Source organism: Tupaia chinensis, unplaced genomic scaffold (assembly GCF_000334495.1).
Source record: "Tupaia chinensis unplaced genomic scaffold, TupChi_1.0 Scaffold000420_1, whole genome shotgun sequence".
NCBI classification, from domain to species: Eukaryota; Metazoa; Chordata; class Mammalia; order Scandentia; family Tupaiidae; genus Tupaia; species Tupaia belangeri.
In genome coordinates, this window is record NW_006159925.1 from 518,091 (window position 1) to 525,311 (window position 7,221).

The window sequence follows — 7,221 nt, forward strand, 5'->3', positions numbered from 1 at the left end:
CATTATTGTAAGATTGTATTTTGTACCACCTTGGTGCATGGGCTACTAAGCGTTTCATGATTTTTCTCCTAAAAATTTGAAGCGTTTAGTAGTAGTATTTATGATGCGGCCCCTTTTGAAAAATACAGTTCTCCTTCTCCATACCTATGTTGACAGGGTTGATTTTTCATAGGATCAGAAATGTTGCCACCCTGAAGACATGAAGTCCCTTGAATATATTACTACTCTCAGAACTTCCTGATTAGGTTATTTCTTATTCTGTATTTACTTTAGTTATAACAGAAAGGGCTTCTGCCCATAGTATAAAATAACATATCTAAAAGCAGTTATAAACACTTGCATCTGAAAAGCACATACACAAATCAAAGATATTGACCGGAACACGATTTTACTCACCCTGCACACTAGATGTGATGTTTAAATGATACTTGAATAAACTCACGCTTTGCTCTCTACATTTATTCTTTGCTTTAAATTAATCACTACTTTTTTTCCACCAGACTGGCTTGTATTTGTGGGAAAAGTTTTAAAGAAAATGGTTTCTATTTGTGAGAGTGAGTGTTTAATGAATCTATAAAGTAACAGGCTGTTTATACTGGCTACTACTTGACAGTGGGAAATCCAAAATGCATGCTTACTCGGTTCTGGTCTTCTCAAAGCTAGATCGTTTTTTAATAGTGCAATATTCTAGAGATAGCTTTTAAAATTAACGAAATGTGAGAGTCCAGAAAAGTTAATAAAAAACAGCTCAATCCTGATGAACTTGGCTGATAATCACAGAAATCATGAAGAATAAGTCTATCTGTAAGTATTTTTTTCACAATAAATCTATAATGGAATTTAAATGAAACACACCATTATAAAAGAATAATTCTTACACAGCAGAGAGCTACAATACATTTGAATGTAATGTTCACATATTTATTATTTTAATCAATAAATGTGTATTTTATAGATTTAATTTGCTGGAACTATAATATGGTAGCTACTTTATTAGCTATTAAAGAGAATTTGTTATGCTTTGGGTGCTCTTAAAAGGCATCCACATCTGAGTAAATTAGTCATTAGGTATTAACACAAATACTTATGAAAACAGTATAAGAAAAAAAGTCACACCGAGGATAAATACTCTTTTTAATTCTAAACCTAATGAAAAAATTTAAATTTGATAAATTATGAATCCTGATTATTAAGAAATAATTATGAATATAAAACAATGAGAGTCTAAATGTTTTTCAATTTTGTAGATTACTTGTCATTTTCCCACATCCCAGTTGGTTACTTATTTGGTTAAAAATAAGCATTTAAAAAATCTGAACACTGTTCAGTTCATGATGAAATACCTAGTGATCCAATAAGCTCATTAAAATGTATTAGTAATAGCTTTCAATCTTGAGGGGAAAGATATTGATTAGTAAATCATCGTTTGCCTTTCTTTTTAATCATCAAAGCACCAAGTGGTTATTCACAATTGGCTACTTTTATTGCAAAACTGAGAAAATACACTAGAACTGGTCACCTCCATACTTTATTTCTGACAGGACGCTTGGAGGAGTGGGTTCATGGCTTATAAAATAATTATCTATGGAGACTTTGAAACTGGATAGGCCTGCAAGAGAGTAATTGATACAAATATTCTTGACAGTTCACCAAGAATGCTTTGAAATGATAGTGATAAAAGCCTTTAGGTGTTATTGATGAAGATATTTGATGACCAGTATAAAACGGTTACAGTGGCTATTTGATATAGCTTCAAACTAACTAAATCAGGAGACCTGGCCGGTAACTTTCCAGTATATCTTCAGTAGAAAGATCACAATGTTCATGGTTCTATTTTGTCTTTGGATCCTCAGAAACTAGTTTTCTCTTTTCTAGGACAGAATAAACATTAGATTGTACCCTTTTGTTTAACAATTAAGATTGAACATTATCAATCAATAATATTCAAACACAAACTCTTTTTTTTTCTTTTGCTCCCTTTCAGAACTCCTGGATTGTAAACATCAAAAATTATTAAAATCATCTAGTGCATATGGTCATGTATAGAGAAACTGCTCAGAGACACACTCCTAAGTATCTAAATAGACTTATTTAAGTAGTTGCTAAATTAAAACACCAGCAACGCCAGGTGTTACCCTAATTAATTTTGGTAAACTCAATGTGAGTTTGTAAAAAATGTTCGAAATTAGAAGTCTGCCTTTTTTATTTTTTTCAAGTTTCTCCAATTTGAAGTTATTACATGAAAGTGTTTTGATCTTGTTTCAAATAGGTCTACATCATCGGGCTGATGATAGAAATTTGCCAAGATATCAGACTTTGCTCTTATTAAATGATGATGAAATGTTGATCAACAGCAACTGTTTTATAAAGTGTCTATTCACTAGGAAGTGCATTAAAACCAAGATGAAAATACTGAAAATAAAAACTAATGTGTCTTTGGAATTGTATTAAGTTATTATTTTAAGTAAACATATCAAAACAAAGACATATTCATTAAATTCATTCAGCACCATGTCATCATAAAGGAAGAATATCTGACACTAATGTTAAAAGAAAAAAGTTTAGGCAATGTTACTTCTTGGGTAAAGACACAACTTTGTCAAAAGACAAAATTTTCGAATTTAAGTGTATCTTCTGCAGAATTTTTTTTTCTTAATATATTTGTCCTTTTAAAGCATTTCCATCTCTCATGTCATTTTATCTATAACCCTCTGAAACTGATACTGTTTTTCCCACATGAGAGCAGAAATAATATAGAGTGGTCAAGAAATCTTACCAGGATCACATTTACCAAGTAAAACTAAAACTGAAATTCAGGAAGGATCCTAGACCTACTTTCTCAACAACCTACTCTTTGAAATGAAAAAAAAAAAAAAAAAAAAAGAAAAAGAAAAGAAAACCTTAAGAGACCAAAAAGCGTGTATTTTTCATCATAAACCATAATCATAATATCCAAACACCTCTGGGATATGTTTTAAGAAAAAAGTTAATTTGTGCTAATCTTGTCAAGGATTGGTGTTATATTCCAGTTTGTGTCTGAACTCTTTGACGACAAATATCCTCTTTGCTAAATTCCTGAAATGTTTACACTGTCGTTCTAGTCAGTCACAGCTCTTTTAAAAGACAACATGAAAGAAGACAAATTAACTGGACACACAGCAAACTGAAGCACTGGTTGATAATGCAGCATCAAGGTCTGGAAATCCCACCAGTTGTGTTCTTTGCATTTATAACGAGCACACACACAGGCACTATTCCAAAAAGAAACTCCACTTTGATTTAAAGAACCCACAAATCTAGAAGTCAAGTGAACGGTGAAAATGGTATACATGCTTCTATATGTTTGGGTGTAATACGCACACACAGTCTGAGTCCTAATAGTATCTTTCTACTTAAGTTTGATTTACTTAACCGTAATAGACCAATCATTTTGCATAAAGGACATCATGATGTACTACAGTTTATAAAATTATTCATTCCCTTTTATAGTTTTTGGCTTCTTAACAGGAAAAAAACCCATTAGAGGATGAAATCAAATAATATTACTTAATTAAAAAATAAATTAAACTGATCACTACATGATACTGTATCTATTTCATATGGAAAACATTATTATTAAATCAATGTAGATTTTAAACAAGTACATTCTCCATCCATCCCAAAAATGTGTGTGTGTGTGTGTGTGTGTGTGTGTGTGTGTGTGTGTATAAAGGAAGTAAGTTTGGTAAATTGACGGTCTCCCCAAGGACCTATGGTCCCTTGCATGCATAAGGAAAAGAAAACCCTTCTAAATACATGAGGTGTGGTGGTATTTACCTAGCCTGGAACATGTTTGTTTTAAGACAAGTGAGTCATAATTTTTCTGGACACTGAAAAGCAATCCATATGTGTGTTTTTCTGTGTGTTTTTCTGTGTTTTTTTTTTGTTTTTTTATGTTTGCTTTTTCCAGATCTGTGATTGCTGAGTGGTGTGGCAAGAAATGCATATTTTTATTATTACTTCCTTTTAAAATGTTTTTGTCTCTACTTGCCTAGTTTCTCCTGTGTTGCCTGATTTGAATACCTGGATAGAATTTTGGCAATACAGACATTCTGAGTGCAGTGGTGGTTAACTATTTTGGGGTCACTTTGTTGAACATGGAAAAATATGGACCTCTTTCCAGAAATAAAGCACAGAAGTGCTGTATTTTCCAGTGATGTTTGCGTTTGCCCATTAAGTTTAAGTACCTCTGTACTCCTGGCTAGTGTGTGTGTGTGTGTGTGTATAAAGGAAGTGAGCATATTTACGACAATAAAATTCCAGTGGATAAAATGCAGAATTGAGGAATTGGAATTCATTGACAAATTACTTTCTCAGATGAGTAAAAACTACCTTTTGCATCACACGAAGAAAAGCACTATAACTCTGCAATTTCACAAGCCAAAGTTGCAATTATCTCTCTTATTTCTTCAAGATCTTATCAGCGGGCTTTACAAGCAGAAAAATTATTGATCAGGGATCCACACTGATCAATGTAAGTACTAAAAATATTTCCAGAGAAAATTTAAAGAATAAAATTTCTTAGAGAAGAGAAAGAGTAATAACACATAGTTGGATGACTGTGTCTTAATAATATCTTTTTGCCTCACTGTGTGAAAACTCCAGCCCTTCCACATGGAAGCAAAACAATATCAACAATAATAACAACATATCAAAATATTCAAAATATATTCTGTTGTTGTGTTGAGTTCAGTCTCATGGCAGAAGAACTTTACTGGTGCTCAATTGACTCACCTACAACTTTGAATTTAAAAGAGATTTATTTGGGGGGCGAGTTCCCATAATTTTCTAAATTAGCTTTAATTTTCTTTATTTTTTTTTTTCAATTTTCCAACTGGTTCTAGTTTCTTAAGCCCAAAGACTTCCATACAAGGGTCAAAAAGAACACTGCCCTTGAGCAAGCTCCTCTTCCCTCACCCTACTGGAAAACCCACCTTACCCCCACCCCATGGATTGTTTATTTCTTTCAAGATTGAGAAAATAGCACACCAAACATTTCCCTCAAGTAGTCCAAATGACTTTGCTAGCTCAAGATGCCCTTAATACTTCCCCGGCTGTCCTTTATATATTAAGGTCTGTGACCTCAACCAGCAGCAACGTTTTAATGCATTTCTGCAACTAACTGCCATGTTCCCTGTTTCATTAGGGTTTATACATTCCCTTCTCTACATCTCTACCTTCCCCGTTTCTTCCTCTCACCTCGGTCCAATTTATGATTTCCTACCATTCTTCAACATTTAAATGAATGCACATTAAACATTTAAATGGATGCATGTGGAACATTTAAATGACTTTAAACAGATTCATGAATGTGAATATTAAGAAGTTATGCATCCGAGCAGGACCAGCTGAAAATGCATATATCCACAGTTTGAAACCAGGAATAGTCATCACAGAACGGGTCAAACACAGGGTAGATGATTGTCGATAAAATAAAGACATTCAGTCCTTACCTGCTTAACTGCATGGATGACAAACAAATCTGAATAGCACGCAAAAGAAAAAAGTCCCCAGCATCTGAATCATCTGTCTTCCACACTGCTGTGACAGTTTTATACCCTGGAGCTGCCGTCTTTGCTAACACACATTGGACTGGCCAGAATATCTGTCCGCGATACCAGGGTTAATTTGCAACCCCAGTCCCCTCTTCCTGTTTTCAAACAGCTGGCTGGCACCTCACACCGCTGGAACATGCATCTTCTCCTTAGGTGGAGACTGTCCTGCGTTTCCCAGCCGGGTTCCCACTAGAAGGAGGTCCCTTCTCTGAAGGGCTGGTCACGTTCTGGACTCGGTGCAAAGTGAAAGGCTTTCTGGTTCAACTCTTGGGGACTAGGAGAACAGCCATCGGAGACTTAAACTCTCTGGCCACTGTGTGGCTGCAGAACCGCAGGAACCAGCGGCCAAGAAGCACCACCCCCTCCCTGGTGGACGCCAGAGGAGAAAGAAGCTCCTAGTCCCAATCCTCCTACCTCCCGCCCTACCCCCTCCCCCCAGAGGAGGGGGAAATGAAAATGAAAGACCAACTCTTAAGTAGGCTTAAGACAGAACCCAACTCCCACTCTGTGCTTTTAACTTCCTCCTTATATTCCAGGCTCCAGCTCCAAGTTGAAATCCAAGTTGAAGACCTCACTCCTTCCCTCCGGATTCCGGGAGTTGAAGGAGTGGGGCCCTGGGGGTCAGGGGTACTTTAACCCAGGGCCTGAGCTGCCCATTGGCAATGCTGAGCCCTCCTAAGCAGTCGGATGAAGACACCCATTAGGGTTCTGTAAAGAAGGCATCTAGAAGCATCGTATTTACTGATCTTTTCTATGTCTCTGTTTTAAAAAATAATAGTAAATGTTAACGCAGGAAGATGTTGAAATTCCAGCGATTTCAAGTCTGCCCTCTCGTACACAGAGGTTTTGATCAAGTTCGGCCCCCGGAGGGTTGGAAACGGAGCTTTCTGGAAGGATGAGCCCCCCTGGCGCGCCCCACGCTCGGCTGCAAATGCCCCCCGCCAGCATGCGTTCTCCGCAGGGCTGAGCGCGGAGCCTGCGCCGGCGGGTCAGGGCCAGGCACTCAGACCGCGCGGCGCGGGTCACTCCCACGCCGCGCGTCAACCTAGGGCCAGCCAGTCCGCTGGCCACCTCGCCTTGCTGGGTCCCCAGCCCAGGTGGCTTAGGCGTTGCCCAGAGCTGCGGAGACTCTCCAGGCAGAGTCGCCTGTTGCTAGCCCCGAGGCCACAGCGTTCTGGGCTGCGGGAGCCTCTGGGATGTCAATTCCCTCTTCCTCCGCGGAGCTGCGGGTTCTAGTCCAGGAAAGCACACTTACCTAAGCACCGACGCCTGTGCCTCTCTGGTGTAGACTAGGGTGGGAAGAGCAGATCTGACTGCACCGAAAGTTGTTTTGTTGTTTTTTTTTTCCCCGCCTCCCCTCCACCCCTGCGCTACAGCAGCAGCGCTCGGAAGAGGACGTTTGAATGGGGGAAAGATCTTAAACCCTCGTTTCTTCAAATGAAGTCACGGACGTGGATGGCTCGGGCTGTCAGGCAGGACGACCGGGCCGGGAAAGAGACCAGGAAGAAACTAGTGGCGGTGAGGGGCGCCAAGTGGTGCGGACTGTAGTGACGACCCTGCTCTCACGGTGGGCGCCGGTGGGGGGAAGAAGCCCTTGTATCTCGAGACGGGGGGATGGGGGGAAGGT

At 38.6% G+C, this 7,221-nt stretch overlaps 1 protein-coding gene across 1 annotated transcript in view; it reads right to left on the minus strand.

Moving 5' to 3' along the window:
* The window catches only part of BRINP3 (BMP/retinoic acid inducible neural specific 3), a 428,987-nt gene extending 423,063 nt beyond the window's left edge, over positions 1 to 5,924 (minus strand). The window contains exon 1 of the mRNA XM_014590228.2: positions 5,493 to 5,924. The gene's annotated coding sequence lies outside the window, so the exon portion shown is untranslated. The remainder of the gene's footprint in view (positions 1 to 5,492) is intronic.
* Positions 5,925 to 7,221: the final 1,297 nt, after the last annotated feature.